The sequence below is a fragment of the Macaca fascicularis genome, chromosome 16 (genome assembly GCF_037993035.2).
Source record: "Macaca fascicularis isolate 582-1 chromosome 16, T2T-MFA8v1.1".
NCBI lineage: Eukaryota > Metazoa > Chordata > Mammalia > Primates > Cercopithecidae > Macaca > Macaca fascicularis.
The window spans coordinates 6,974,412-6,991,056 of NC_088390.1; the positions used below are offsets into that span (position 1 = coordinate 6,974,412).

At 44.2% G+C, this 16,645-nt stretch overlaps 1 long non-coding RNA gene across 1 annotated transcript in view; it reads right to left on the bottom strand.

Annotated features, from left to right (window-relative positions):
• Nucleotides 1–7,973, bottom strand: part of LOC141408751 (uncharacterized) — a 62,221-nt gene extending 54,248 nt beyond the window's left edge. The window contains exon 1 of the long non-coding RNA XR_012425194.1: nt 5,350–7,973. This is a non-coding gene — a long non-coding RNA (uncharacterized lncRNA). The remainder of the gene's footprint in view (nt 1–5,349) is intronic.
• Nucleotides 7,974–16,645: the final 8,672 nt, after the last annotated feature.

The window sequence follows — 16,645 nt, forward strand, 5'->3', positions numbered from 1 at the left end:
CGATTTGGCTGTGTCCCCACCCAAATCTCATCTTGAATTGTAGCTCCCTTATATAATCCCCATGTGTCATGGGAGGAACCCAGTGAGAGGTAATAATCATGGGGTCAGGTTTTTCCCAAGCTGTTCTCATGATAGTGAATAAGTCTCACAAGATCTGGTTTTAGAAAGGGCAGTTCCCCTGTACACACTCTCTTGCTTGCCACCATGTAAGATGTGCCTTTGCTCCTCCTTCACCTTCCGCCATGATTGTGAGGCCTCCCAGGCCATGTGGAACTATGAGTCCACTAAACCTCTTTTTCTTTATAAATGACTCAGTCTTGGGTATGTCCTTATAGCAGCATGAGAATGGACTCTTGCAGGTATATACCCAATGAGATTACTGGGTTAAATGGGTAGTTCTGTTTTTAAGTTCTTTGAGAGGCTCCACACTGCTTTCCACAGTGGCTGAACTAATTTACATTTCCACCAGCAGTGAATAAGCATTCCCTTTCCTCTGCAATCTCACCAGCATCTGTTATTTTTCAACTTTTTAATAGCCATTCTGACTGGTGTGAGATGGTATCTCATTGTGGTTTTGATTTGCATTTCTCTAATGATTAATATTGGGCATTTTTATGTTTGTTGGCCACATGTATGTCTTCCAAAAGCTTTTTTTCATAATGAAATTAAGCTTTTAGATTTGCTAGCCATTTGTTTTTAAGAAGAGAGCTTTTAAAGTACCTCAGAGTAGCCTTTAATTTGGGGAGGAATACAGTTTGGTCACTTACTTACACAAAAGCAAGAACCCACCTATTGTTCTAGAGAAAATAGCAGGATTTTCTTTTGTGGGGGTTTGGAGGGGTAGGGAAGATTAACAGGGGGTAAAAGTTTAAGTGTTGGTAGAAAAAAGTAGGTGGTACCCCCTTGCCTCCTAAAACAAGGACCTTCAGGAAGGAACAGAATAAGGATCCGAGTGATTTCCCTTTGATTTTGTAACTTACTGACATATTTCTAATAAATTGGAATATCTCCAACTGAAGTAAGCTGGCCCTCAGATAACCCCAGAGAAATCTTAAGAGGGCCAGAGGTCTGGAATACGCGATCTGGAGTCAACACGAGGGCTAGATTAACATAGAGGAGAACTTAGTCTGTATCGCATGCTTAACACCAGCCCTGACCAAGCACTTGAACTCTGAGCCCGCCTAGGTGAAAATGACTGCTTATATATGTGACCTGAAGGCATCTGAACACTTCTATGGGTTGACGCCTGACTGGAAATAATGTTGGACAGAAGAGGTATCACACCCTGAGAATTGCTGACCTCGAAGTTGAGGTGATTCCTGAAACAGGGCCAACCTTTAAATAAGCTTCTCACCTTTCTATTTTCACCAACATCTCCAGGAAGTGATGAAGACAAAAACACCAGGGGAGGATAGGGCATTTAGAGGACGAATCAGCCTTTCTCGTTTCTTCCCTCACAGTCAGTATTAATAAAGACGAATTCCTTTAGACTATCACAAGAAGACACTGCAGAGGAAAGATGAAGCTTCTTGCAATTAAGTGGTCACGGTCATTATAATTTGAGCATGAAAAGACTGGATGAAGAGAGATGTGGCCAGAGTTCTAGTTCTTGTTTTGGATGACTAGATGGTATCAGATTAACCCCTCTGCCAAAATTATTTATAAACTCTGGGCAAAATATAACAAACAAGTCTTTGAAAGAGACTGGGGATAAACCCAAGCAGGCAGAAACTGAGCAGGGAACAGACAGTCCTCAAAATGAAGGAAGCACGTGAGATGAGCCTCACATTTACTAAGATGTTTCTCCTGAGGGACTTCCCAGCTTGCTGCTACACACAGCGGAAGATATCTCAAACAGAAAGCAGCAATGTTAGGGGATGTGGAGCCAGAGAATGGAGTTTGGGGCTTCCAGAGAAGCTGAAAATTGAGGAGGAAATTCCCAGAAAACGGGGACCTATGGAGGCAAAACCCAAAATCTGCTTGCAAATCCCCTTCAAATCCTCAGCTGACTCCTAACCTTCATGTGCACAGGAGAGAATCTAAGGGATACAGCAAAAAAACCAGCAGCTCGGAGGCAGCTGAGCATATTTTAGCAGCTTCCTACTCTTAAAGGCATCTGAGAAATCCTGTGGCCAGCCAGGTCCAGTTCTGTTCTGCCCATGAGCAGTAAATCAGTCACAGTGACACAGGTTTTGCAAAAGAGAAGATTTATTTGCAGAGCTGCCAAGTAAGGATGTAGGAGAACAGCTCTCAAATCTGCCTCCCCCAAAGGTAAGGCTTACAGATATTTCTGGATTAGGGAAATGCGATGGTCTAAGGGTTGGGGAAGGTGATTGGCAGCAGGGAAAAATGAAGTCACCGGTCTGTTCTGTGCAAGCAGAGCCGGAGTTCCTGGCATTTCACAGGACACACGTACAGAAAATGGCAGCATTAGCATGATCTGAAAGTAGGATTTTTGGCACTTTGACATCAAAAGGCCACCTCTTGGGCACTTGAACAGGCCCAGCTGATGCGCTGGTGGTCTCAACCAGTTTGAACTGAATGGTAGCTAGCCTAAGTTTCTAAAAGACAAGAGAAGTGACCATTACCATGGTGACCTACGAATGTTATCTATAAAGTAGCCAGAGGAGGTTACGTTTTAGTGTTCAGAGGGGAGGCCTTCAGCTACCACCACCATCAGCTTCATGGAGAAAGAGAGAACAAACTAAAAGCAAGCAATCAAAAGCAAGCAGGGCAGGCCAACCTGATCAAATGAGTCCCTGGGTTCCAATCCCTTATCTTTTGCATTTGTGTACTGAAATATTTATCTAGGAAATGAGGTGATGGCCTCGATTAGCTTCAAATCAATTATGAAGAGTAAAGGAGTAAAGAGGAAACAAGATTGGCCATGTGTTGATAATTATCAAAGCTGAATCATGAGCAAACAGGTCTTTATGCTGTTTATTCACCTCCTCATATAAATAGTCCTTAAAAATCAGATTGCTTACAGAATAGCAATGGTTGGACTTACAGTTAACTTCTCAGGTGTCTCGAAACATCTATGGAAAGCAGAACAGTGAAATGACACCTTCTAGGAATTGTGCACATGTGTGAGGACATAATGTCTTTGTTTTGTCCCCAGAAATTCCTCAATAATGGAAATTCTAAATTATATATATATTACATATATATAATTATATATTATATATTACATATATATAATTATATATGATATATTTATATATAATTTATATATATTTTTTGGAGACAGTTTCACTCTGTTGCTCAGGCTGGAGTACAATAAGTTTATAAAAACGGTTGAAGATAACAATGAAAAATATTGTGTATAAAAATTTAGAAAAGCAGACTCAAAGAAGTACCTGTACACCAATGTTCAGAGGTATCGTTCACAATAGCCAAAAGGTGGAAACCAGTCGAGTGTTTGTGGATGGATAAATGGATACACCAAATGTGATATATACAGAGAGTGGAATATTAAGCCATAAAAAGGAATGGAATTATGATACATCCTAAAACATGGATGAACCTTGAAAACATGTTAAGTGAAATAAACCAGACACAAAAGGATAAATGCTGTGTGATTCCACTTATTAAAGTACCTAGAATGAGTGAATTGTTAGAAATAGGAAGTGGATTAGAGATTCTCAGGGGCTGAGGAAAGAGGAGAATGGGAAGTTACTGTTTAACAGGTATAGAGTTTGAGATGAAGTTCTGGAAACGGACAGTAGTACTGTTGCACAATAATATGTACATAATGCAACTGAATTGAACACTTAAAATTATTAAAATGGTAAATTTTATATTATGTATATTTTACCACAAAAAGTATATATCCACATATATAAACCACATACATATACAGATATAAACACACACACTATATATCTAGTAAATAGTTTTTCTTCTATCAATTGCAGAAACAAGAAACTGAAGGCAGTAGTATATCTAGGGAAAGTGGTTCACTTCATATTGATTAAATGTTCAATTCATCAGGAAGATATGAGTTTAAATTTGTGTGACCCTTATAATCTCAAAACATATGAAATAAATACTGAACTACATGGGGAAGCAGACAAGACCACAATCCTAGCAGGAAATTTAATACACCTTCCTGAATAATTGATGGAACAAGTAGATGAAAAATCAGTAAGAACATAGATTTGAACACAATTAATAGACGTGATCAAGAGGACATTTATAGAACACAGCACCCAACACTGTGTACCACACATTCTTTTCAGGAACACACAGGACCTTTACAAAGTGAATCATGCTGGACAATAAAGTAAGTCTCAAAGTTAGGATATTGCAATCAGGCAAGACATGCTATGGGTAGTATGAGCAAACAAGCCAGACCTCAATAGAAATGACCTGTTTTGAAGATGGCATGATATTAACACAGGGATTGACAAGTAGAACAATCGGAATAGAAGAATGAGAGCCCCAAAACAGGCATATATGGACACTTCATTTTCAACAGAGGTGGTGTCACCAGCTGAGGGTAGTTGTCCAGGTTCTTGGCGTTTTGAACAAAGAACTGGACAAAATGGACAAAGCAAGGCAGCAAAAGCAGAGATTTGTTTTAAACAAAAGTACACTCCACAGGGCGGGGAGTGGGCTCATGCAAGCCGCTCAAGAGCCTTGGTTACAGAATTGTCTGGGGTTTCAATTCCCTCTAGGAGTTTCCCATTGGCCCCCGACCAGTCTTATTGGTTGCAGGAGGTGGCCAATCAGAGGTACTTTCATTTTTCAACTGCCAGGCAGAAAAAGGAGGGGCAGCCACTGTCGCACAGAAAAAGGGGGGATTGAAGAGTAGCCTCTGATATCCAGTGAGCATGAATGGGCCTTAAGTTTCCTGCCTCCAGACCCTATTCTCCTGCCTCATTTCCCCCTGAGAGACATGATCCCCGTAAGTCTTTATGTGAGGCAGAGGGACTGATGGTCTTTCTGTAACTGCTTCACACTGACTTGACTGACAGTCTCTACCCATTGGGAATCACAGAACTCTCACCGTGCTCTGTCTAGTGGAGACAGGGTAGTTTCTTGACGACCAGGGGTGGTGAATTCATTTGGAACTGGCTGGAACCCTTACTGCACGATCATCTCCAGGCAAGAGGAAATGAATTTGGTTAAAAGATTTCATGGGAACTTCAGGAGATGGATACCTATGCTGTCAGGAATGTGTGTTATAGAAATGAATTAAAATATTCTACTTAATTACTAGGAAGTGATTCCAGCTGTTTGAAAGAAGGCAATTAATCTGCAAAAAGATACAAAAACATGGCTACTATTATCCAGCCTACAGTAACTATGCAACAAAAACACCAAGGAAAGCTGGTAGGCATTTACCTTTTGGCTGTCTTCTAAACAGGTACTTCAGGGCTGCCACAGGTTCACAGGTGTAGTGGCTGATGGGAACTTCAGGTTCCAGGTGCGGGGCTTCAGGTATCACAGACTTGATCCTTGAAAGGTGTATCCAACTATCTAATCCTAGTACTTTGACTGCAGAAGGCGTGGCCAGTATCACGGAAAACGGTGCCTTCCATTTGGGTTGTAATTGCTGACCAGGTGACCCCTCCTTCCATGCTTTAACAAGCACCTTATCCCCTGGCCTGATTTGGGGTTGCTGGTTAGTGCCCAGTATGGCAAGCCTTTGAGTTCCAAACTTCCATAAAACCTGCTGACATTGTCCTAGGTTAACTAGGTATTTTACTAAACCAGCTGTTTCTGAATCAGTAATTAGATCATTAGTTAAGAAAAGCCTTCTGTAATCCCAGCACTTTGGGAGGCCGAGGCGGGCAGATCACCTGAGGTTAGGGGTTCAAAACCAGCCTGACCAACATGGAGAAACCCCCATCTCTACTAAAAATACAAAATTAGCCAGGCGTGATGGTGCATGCCTGTAATCCCAGCTACTTGGGAGGCTGAGGCAGGCGAATCGCTTGAACCCGGAAGGCAGAGGTTGCAGTGAGCCGAGATCGAGGCATTGTACTCCAGCCTGGGTAACAAGAGCGAAACTCCATCTCCAAAAAAAAAACTAATAGCCTTCATATAACATGTCATATGGGCTTATATTAATTTTTGCTCTAGGAGTATTACAGACTTTTAAGAGAGCTAGGGGCAGAAAGCTGAGCTAAGCTTCTGATGTTTCCTGATCAAACTTAGCTAACAATTGTTTCGGAGTCTGGTTAGCCCTTTCTACTTCCCCAGAGGATTGAGGCCTCCATGCTGAATGTAAATAGTATTTGATTCTGAGAGCCTTAGCAACCCCTTGAGTTATTTGGGAGATAAAGTATGGGCCATTATCACTTTGGAGACTCTGAAGTAACCCAGACTGGGGGATTCTTTCTTTTAAGAGAAACTTATAACCACAGTAGCCTTCTCTGATCTGGTAGGGTAAGCTTCAACCCAGCCAGTAAAGATATCTATTAGCACTAACAAAAACGTATATCCTCTGCCAGCTGAGATGTGTGTGAAGTCTGATTACCCGTCTTTTCCTGGTTATGTTCTATCAGCGTCCTCTAATAGAACTCCCCTCTGGACTGGTCTGTTAGAGGAGGCATTTTGTGTCCTGGGCTGTTCCGTGCACACACTGAGCAGGTTTGACAGACATGCTTAACCACAGAAGCTCAGTGAGGCCCAGTGAAGAGCCTGTTAACCATGGCCAGGGTGGCTTCTCCCCCCATATGGAAAGAGTCATGCAGGGTTTTTATGATTCTCCATCAGGCTGCTTGAGGGAGATGTGAGTTTGATACCATATACCACCAGGATCCTTGTTTTTGTCCCCCTTGCTCCTTTATTAACTGTTCTTCCTGTGGTGTGTATTCAGGCGCCACTGGGGAATCACAGAAAAGTAGAGCCGGAATCTGTTGGGATTGCACCCGGAGAACTACGGCTTTCGCTTCTCTATCAGCCTTTCTGTTTCCTTGTGCTCTAAGGGTTAAGTCCCTTTGATGCCCTCTACAATGAATGACAGCTACAGCCTTTGGCAGGTGTATGGCTTCCAAAAGCTGCAGAATTTCAGGCCTCTGCTTTATAGGGGAGTGTTTGCTGGTTAGCAGCGCCCTTCCTTTCCAGATTGTAGCATGAGTATGGCAAGGGTTACCTTGCCCCGTGGAACCTCCCTTACTTCATCATTTACTGCCTTAGTTATTCCCTTTCTCATTCCTCCAAGGAGAGCCTCAAGAAATTTAGCCCCGTTGTTCATTCTCACGGGAGCATTATAGTCCCAATTAGGATCACTTGTGGGAACTGTGTCTGGGCCCAGGTGATTGCCCTGAGGGTTTTGGGCAAATAAATCGTCTGCTTCCGGTGGGCGGCCTCAAAAGATTCATTCCTTTTCAAAGGGGGTGCAGGAGGTTGCTAGAATGAACTGAACATTTCTCAGTGAGAGAGAAAGGCTAGGGTCAAAGTCTGGAATCCATCTGCTAATTTCCTGGGATTCTCAGAAGAGCTTCCTAGCTTTCCCTGACGTTGTTGTGTATCAGTTACAGAGAAGGGGGCCTGCACTAGGACTGGCCCCTGGGCTGCTACTTCCTGAAGGGGTAGCGGGGCTGGAGGGAGAGGGGAATATGGTGTTCCCCTCCGAGTGTGTGAGGCGGACCTACTAGGGTGTTCAGTGTTTGGGTTTTGGCCTCAGGAGCACTTGGCAAGGAGCTACATGGGGGCGGTTATGTTCACCCTGAAAGGTTCACCTTATGAAAGGGGGTCGTCTATAATATCTAGTCCTGCCTTTGGACTTTCTTTGCGGGAATGATGAGGTTTTGGCGTGGGGCCGTGAAGGCCCGTACATATGGTATTTCTGACCATTTGCCGTGCCAGAAAACAGCTGCTGAAAGACTGAAAAAGAGAAGGACTCAGGTCCGTCACCCAAAGCGGGTGGTGGTGATCAGGCGCTTCCACGTGGAAACCTTTCAGTTTCCCTGGAGAGTGGCCCCAACCAGAAACCTGCGGTTGCCTCCGTGCCTAGGCGCTGTCCACCGAGGGTCCCGAGTTGGAGAGGAAAAGAGAGAAAAAGAGGAAAAAGAGAAAAATAAATACCAAACGTTGGGCTTACCTCCTGGCTGGTTCACCAAAATATGTTACCGGCTGAGGGTGGTTGGCCAGGTTCTTGGCGTTTTGAACAAAGCAATTGGACAAAACACACAAAGCGAGGCAGCGAAAGCAGAGATTTACTCCAACAGAGGAGAGCGGGCTCAAATAAGCAGCTCCAAAGCCTGTTACTGAATTTTCTGAGGTTTAAATACCCTCTGGAGAGCTCCCATTGGCCCCCGACCAGTCTGATTGGTTGCAGGAGGAGACCAATCAGAGGTACTTTCATTTTTCAACTGCCTCGCAGGAAAAAGGAGGGGTTGAAAAGGGATGAATTGGGCTTGGGTTCCGAACCTAAGCCCACTTCAACCCCTCCTTTCCCTCATAAGCAGCATGAATCAGCCTTCGGTTCCCTGCCTCCAGACGCTATTCTCCTGCCTCAGTGGTAGTGTAGATCAGGCGAGGAAGTAGAAATTCTGATAGACAGTGCTGGGACGGGAAGTGTCCATATGCAAAAGAATGGAACTTGACATCATACATAAATAAATTACAAGTAGATGAAAGGTCTAAACATAAAAGGCAAAACTAAGCAATGCATATAGAAGTGTCAAACTATGCCGGGCGCGGTGGCTCAAGCCTGTAATCCCAGCACTTTGGGAGGCCGAGGCGGGCGGATCACAAGGTCAGGAGATCGAGACTACAGTGAAACCCCGTCTCTACTAAAAATACAAAAAATTAGCCGGGCGCGGTGGCGGGCGCCTGTAGTCCCAGCTACTCGGGAGGCTGAGGCAGGAGAATGGCGGGAACCCGGGAGGCGGAGCTTGCAGTGAGCCGAGATCGCGCCACTGCACTCCAGCCTGGGCGACAGCGTGAGACTCCGTCTCAAAAAAAAAAAAAAAAAAAAGAAGTGTCAAACTACAAACGTTTGCAAGGAAGTGATTGTCACACGTTTGGAGAGTGGTTACTAACGGGAAGAGGAAGAGGTTTATTGCAGTTAGGGGATGGAGTCGGGAGAGGGACTCTGTCCATAGTCTAACTCTTGGACTGGGTTGTAGCTATCTGGGTACTTTTTAATTTGCTTTAATTTTTTTTTAAAATTGTATATAAATATGGTGGCCTTTTGTATATTTTATACAGTCCATACTAAAAATGGTTAAGAAAAAAAATCATGACATATTTATTTAAAGATAACCATCACCATAAGTTAAATCATTGAGTAACTTAAAGCTCACAAGTAATATTTAAGAATACCCAGAAACTTCTTGTCCTCCTAGAAAATAAATATAGTCAAAAAGAACAAGAGCCCTCAAAAGTGTTAGTCCAAACTGCACCGTTTTGTAAGTCCCCCACCATTTCACAGACCTTGGTCAAAGTGGAACATTCCACAGGGGTTCAGGCTGTGAGAAACAGCCTGCCTCTTATCCTATTCTGCTAGGAGAAAATGCAAGGAACACCACACTCCACCAGAACAAGGGCCAAACCGCCTGATCAAAGGAACATCTGATCAATATCCTGTCAGGCAGCAAGCCGGGCTGCCCAGGCCCCTCCCACCCACACCTGTAAGTACCCCAGCCTGTAAGCAGCAGTGGGCACTGACATTAAGCTGGTCCCCCACCTCTATAAGTTTGTCCTGGACACAAATGCTTGCATTTGCTGTTGAGCCATTCTCTCTTTCTCTCTCTCTCCCTCTCTCTCTCTGTTTTCTTTTCTTTTCTTTTCTTTTCTTTTTTTTTTTTTTTTTTTTTTTTGAGATGGAGTTTCACTCTTGTTGCCCAGGCTGGAGTGCAATGGTGCGATCTCAGCTCACCGCAACCTCCATCTCCTGGGTTCAAGCGATTCTCCCGCCTCAGCCTCCTGAGTAGCTGGGATTACAGGCATGCGCCACCACGGCCAGCTAATTATGTATTTTTAGTAGAAATGGAGTTTCTCCATGTTGGTCAGGCTGGTCTCGAACTCCCCACCTCAGGTGATCTGCCCGCCTTGGCCTCCCAAAGTGCTGGGATTACAGACTTGAGCCACTGTGCCCGGCCTGTGTGTCTTTCTTTAACCCTCGCCTCCATTCAAAACCTAACAAAAAGCACAGGCAACAAAATTAAAAATAGACAAATGGGATTACATCAAACCAAAAGGACACAACTGACCAGCATTAACATTAAAACAGAGATCTTAAGACTGACAAAACAGACTCTTTGTAGCAACAAGATAATAAATTTCAACCTGACTCTAGTATAGCCTCATATGCCAGATAGTAGACCCTGAAAGAAATCAAAGGATTTCACCCCAAAATAGATTTCTTTGACATACTTTGAAATGGCCTTGCAAAGCTGTCTTTTGTGGGGAAAATCTACATTCTGTAGAGCATCCCCTCCCCTTTCCAGGTCTTTTCCTGATCCAGGAGAGATGAACTAAGAGTCTGGCACCTTTTTAGCTCTGGTAAGAGACATGTACCACCTACACTCTCTCAAGTCTGCTGCCTGGAGACTTCATCTGCATAACAAGAACTGGTGCAAGACAGGAAAGCCCCCAAATTGAGGCTAAGCCCTGAAGGGGTCTTGGCTTCACCCAGCAAAGAATTCAAGAGTGAGCTGCTGCTGTTAAATAGCAGCTTTCATTGAAGCAGCAGTGTACCAGCAGCAGCAGAGGTCCTCCTCCTTGCAGACCAGGGTTACCCCATAGGCAGTGTGCCCAGAGTAGCAGCTCAGAGGCAGGTCTGCACTCATACCCACTTCTAATTATATGCAAATTAAGGGGGTTATGCAGAATTTTCTAGAACGAGGGTGAGAGCTAATTATATGCAAATTAAGGGGGTTATGCAGAAATTTCTAGAATGAGGGTGAGAGCTTCCCAGTTGTCAGGTCATTGCCATGGAAAGGGGCAGTAACCTCCAGGTGTTGCCATGGCAATGGTCAACTGACATGGCACACTGGTGTATGTGTCTTATAAGGAAGTGCTTCTGCCCCACCCCACCTGCCCCACACCCCGACCTGTTTTTAGCTAGTCTTCAACTGGTCTGGTGTCCTAGCCCCACCTCTAGAGTCAAGTCCTGCCTCCCACCTCAGAATCTTGGTCTCCACAACCCCTTATCTTAACCCAGACAATTCCTTTCTATTGATTCCAGGTCCTTAGATAATAACAACTTGGCTGGGTGCAGTGGCTCACGCCTGTAATCCCAGCACTTTGGGAGGCTGAGGTGGGTGGACACCTGAAGTCAGGAGTTCAAGACCAACCTGGCCAACATGGTGAAACCTCGTCTCTACTAAAAGTACAAAAATTAGCCAGGCGTGGTGGTGCACACCTATAACCCCAACTACTCAGGAGGCTGCAGCAGGAGAATCACTTGAACCGGGGAGGTGGAGGTGGCAGTGAGCCCAGATCGTGCCATTGTACTCCACCCTGGGTGACAAAGGGAGGCTCTGTCTCAAAAATATAAAAATAAAAAAGATAACGTAACTCTTTCAACCAATTTCCAGTCAGAAAATCTTTCAATCCACGTATGACCTGGAAGCTGGTGCCCTGAGTTGTCCCACCTTTTCAGGCTGAATTGACGCCCGTCTGACACGTATTGATTGGTATCTGTGAACTTCTGTCCCCCTAAAATATATAAAATCAAGCTGTGCCCCGAGCACCTCGGGCACATGTTCACAGGACCTCCTGGGGCTGTGTTGTGGGCCTTGGTCACTCATTTGGCTCAGAATAAACCTTTTTAAATATGTTACAGTTAGTTCTTGTTAACAGCCTCCTGTCACTTTCCCTTGAGAAGACGCGCTTTTGGAGAATACTCCCAGTGCCCGCCTTTCTTGTGCCAACTAAGAAAACTCCTATTCATCATAACCTGCATTCTCCTGGAGAATCGCTTGTTACTCACCAGGCAAACAAACCCTGGTTTTCCAGGTAACAGTCGGTCCTCTGTATCCACAGATTCCACCTCTGCCATTACAGAGGGCTAAGTGTATGTAAAACCCGTCATTTAGAGCCATTTAGTGATTTAAAGAAAAATATCTCACTCATGGATTTGGTGGGTACTGATACGCACTTGGCTATAAGCTATTGGTGTATCCACAAGCTCATTGGAACAGAGAGACCCCGAAATTTTGTGAGCGCTCAAAAATTTCTGCTCGAAAAATAGATTCTCACTTTCTGCTTAATTTTTCTGTACATCTAAAATTTCTCTAAAGTCTATTAATTTAAAACCTATATACTCTGGCAATGGGTAATACTGTCTTTAAGAAAAAGTGGTAGTCAGTGGTTCCTTGTTAAGCAGTTACAAAATTTAACTTATAGCATTTCTGACTTTGATTCTAAGAAGCAAAACTAAACTAGATGTGTTTTGCTTTAGAAAGAATGTAAGGGCCAGGCGCAGTGGCTCAAGCCTGTAATCCCAGCACTTTGGGAGGCCGAGACGGGCGGATCACGAGGTCAGGACATCGAGACCATCCTGGCTAACACGGTGAAACCCCGTCTCTACTAAAAAAATACAAAAAAAAACTAGCCGGGGGAGGTGGCGGGCGCCTGTAGTCCCAGCTACTCGGGAGGCTGAGGCAGGAGAATGGCGGGAACCCGGGAGGCGGAGCTTGCAGTGAGCTGAGATCGTGCCACTGCACTCCAACCTGGGTGACAGAGCGAGACTCCGTCTCAAAAAAAAAAAAAAAAAAAAAAAAAAAAACCAACCACCTCTGCTCAGCTCATCAAAGCACTCATTCTATTTTGTACGATGAGGTGTTACCTTATTCTAGAATGGCAAATAAAAACCAGTTAAGGTCTCTAAATTTGTTGTAATTTTGTCTTTTGTTTTTTGATGGGGGTTAGCCACTTTTGTGTCCTCTGATAATATTTTATTGTGTACAACATGTACACCTGTACACCATTCTCCTTCATTTGTTTACAGATATGGCAATTTTTTCTTCATGTCAAAAATATCTACGTCTATTGTAAAAAAAAAAAAATTAAGTAATTTGGATGAACCGAAAAGAAGAAAAATAATATAAAAACTATACAAAATTCTACCACCTTGAGATGTTTCTTTTTTGTATATTTCCTTTTGTATAACCAGGGAGGAGGCCTACACTGCTTATTTCTCCTTATAAAGGAATTTCCCCTCGTATAACTCCTGTTGCTAATGCTGCCTTATTTTGTACCACGGGGCCCCATTCCACGAGTCACGCAAATCACACTGATGATGAAAACCTACCTATATTAGTCAAGGTTTAGTCAAGAAAACAGACACCACCCGAGACTTTTCAAACCAAATAAAGAGGAACGTTAATAAGGAAATTGGTTACACAGGAAATGGAAAAGCTGAGAAGCCAAACACAGGATGGGGTGATGAGGCAACTGAGAGGTCGGCAGCAGCCAAAAGCAACTGCCACGCTGGAACTAAAGGGTCAACGGGAGAAGTCAGTTTCATCAGAGCACAGAAGCTGAGGCCAAACAAAAAGAGCCAGAACTAAGGAGAGGGTATTTCCCCCATGGGAGCTGGAACCACAGAGCGAGTGTTTGTTTGGGAGGAATTGGAGACACACAAGAAAAGCTGTCACAGAAAACAGAGAAATAGGGGGCGATATCATAGCCTTTCCTCTCCTCCCACCCTCCAGTCATCTGCTATCATCTTTCTGTGGTCAAACTTACCCAGAAGACTTCAGGCAAAGGAAATGATGGGAGGTGGGGTGGGATGGGAGTAAGCACAGGCAGCTGGCCAACAATTGTCTAAGAGTAGCCCCTGAATTGACTGGCCACACATCACCTATGGCATAGTCTTGCCAAAAATGTTTAAGCTGAATCTAATCATGAGGAAATAATCAGGCAAATCCATATGGAAAGACATTGTACAAAACAACCAGCCTAGACTCTCCAAAACGTCAACGTCCTAAAAGACAAAAGAGGACAGAGAACTTATCTAAATTAAAGAACATAAGGGAGGCTCATGCCTGTAATCCCAACACTTTGGGAGGCAGAGGCGGGAGGATCACTTGAGCCCAGGAGTTCGAGACCAGCCTGGGCAACATAGTGAGACCCCATCTCTACATACAAAAAAGAATCAAAAAATGGCCAGGCGCGGTGGCTCAAGCCTGTAATCCCAGCACTTTGGGAGGCCGAGACGGGCGGATCACGAGGCCAGGAGATCGAGAGACGATCCCGGCTAACACGGTGAAACCCCGTCTCTACTAAAAAAATACAAAAAAAAAAAAAAACAACTAGCCGGGCGAGGTGGTGGGCGCCTGTAGTCCCAGCTACTCGGGAGGCTGAGGCAGGAGAACGGCGTAAACCCGGGAGGCGGAGCTTGCAGTGAGCTGAGATCCGGCCACTGCACTCCAGCCTGGGTGACAGAGCAAGACTCCGTCTCAAAAAAAAAAAAAAAAAAAAAAAAGAATCAAAAAATAAGGCGGGAGGATCACTTGAACCCAGGAGGTCAAGGCTGCAATGAGCCATGATCAAGCCACTGCATTTCTACCTGGGAAAGGGAGGGAGATCCTCCTGTCTTTCAGAAAAACAAAACATTATGGAGACATGGCAACTAATTTTGATGTGTGATCATAGATTAAATATTGGATCAAAAAAGAATGGCATATAAAGGGCATTATGGGGCAATTGTGGAAATATGAATATAGTTAGTACACTAGATAGTTGTATATACATGTTAAATTTCTTGAGTGTGGTAATTTGGTTGTGGTTATGTAAGAGAATGCCCCTGTTCTCAGCAGATACATGCTAAAGTATTTAAAGGTAAAATGTCATGATGTCTTCAACTAACTCCATATATATATATAAGCATGGAGAAAGAATGTGTGATCAAACAAATGTGGCCAATGTTAAAATTGGTGAATCTAAGTGAAGCATCAATAGGCATTCATGGTACTGTTCTTGCAACTATCCCAAAGGTTTTTTTTTTTTTTTTTTTTTTTTTTTTGAGACAGAGTCGTCTCACTCTGTTGCCCAAGCTGGAGTGCAGTGCCACAATCTCGGCTCACTGCAACCTCCGCCCCCCGGGTTTAAGGGATTCTCCTGTCTCAGCCTCCTGAGTAGCTGGGATTCCAGGCGCCTGCCACCACACCCAGCTAATTTTTATATTTTTAGTAGAGACGGGGTTTTACCATCTTGGCCAGGCTGGTTTGAACTCCTCACCTCGTGATCCACCCACTTCGGCCTCCCAAAGTGTTGGGATTACAGGCATGAGCCACTGTGCCCGGCCCCAAAGGCTTTTCAAAATAAAAACACAGGAAAAAAAAAAATAGGATGGCCTTTGACCTCTGACCACTGACACAAGGTAAGGAGATGAATTCACCAAACTGTTCTTAGGAATTTAAACCTAAACACAGAAAAAGAATTTGCTACTTAGCAATAAAATTGGAGGTGACAGAAAAACATGTAGAGTTCAGCTATAGCAAACTAAAATTATGTACACACCAAAATTATGAGATGGAAAAAAAGATACGGCAAGTTGTTTACAGAAATAGCTGCCACAAATGCTCCTCATCTAGTAAGCACTTCTCCCATCATGAGGTGAAATCTATGTCTCCCTGCGTTCTAGACTGGCCTTGTGACTTACTTGGACCAACAGAATGCAGAGGTGACATGGTGCCAGTTCTTGACCACCAAGAGGCTTGACATCTTGCATTCTCCTTCTCTTGGAGCCCTGAGCCACTGTATAAAGAAGACTAACTGCCCAGGAAACAACAGATGCTGGAGAGGATGTGGAGAAATAGGAACACTCTTACACTGTTGGTGGGAGTGTAAATTAGTTAAATCATTGTGGAAGACAGTGTGGCGATTCCTTAAGGATCTAGAACCAGAAATACCATTTGACCCAGCAATTCCTTTACTGGGTATATACCCAAATGATTATACATCATTCTACTATAAAGACACATGCACACGTATGTTTATTGTGGCACTATTCACAATAGTAATGACTTGGAACCAACTCAAATGTCCATCAGTGATAGACTGGATAAAGAAAATGTGGCACATATACACCATGGAATACTATGCAGCCATAAAAAAGGATGAGTTCATGTCCTTTGCAGAGACACGAATGAGGCTGGAAACCATCATTCTCAGCAAACTAACACAGGAACAGAAAACCAAGCACTGCATGTTCTCACTCATAAGCGGGAGCTGAACAATGAGAACACATGGACACAGGAAGGGGAACATCACACACGGGGCCTGTTGGGGGGTGGGGGGCTAAGGGAGGGATAGCATTAGGAGAAATACCTAATGTAGGTGATGGGTTGATGGGTGCAGCAAACCACCATGGCATGTGTATACCTATGTAACAAAACTGCATGTTCTGCACATGTACCCCACAACTTAAATAAAAGAAGAAGAGGAGGAGGAGGAAGAGGAAGAGGAGGAAGAGGAAGAAGGAGGAGGAGGAAAAGAAGAAGAAGAAGAGGAAGGGGAAGGGGAAGGGGAAGCGGGGGAGGAGGAGGAGACTGACTGCCTGCTGGAGAGACTGGTCTGGCCAGTCCTTTGCTGTTGCAGACACCTGTGCTGAGCCACACATGCGAGTGAAGCCACCCAGACCCTCCAGCCCCAGGCAGGGTGGCCCAGCCAACACCACATGGAGCAGAACCAAGCTGTTCCTGTCAATCCCTTCCCAAAGTTCAACATTGTA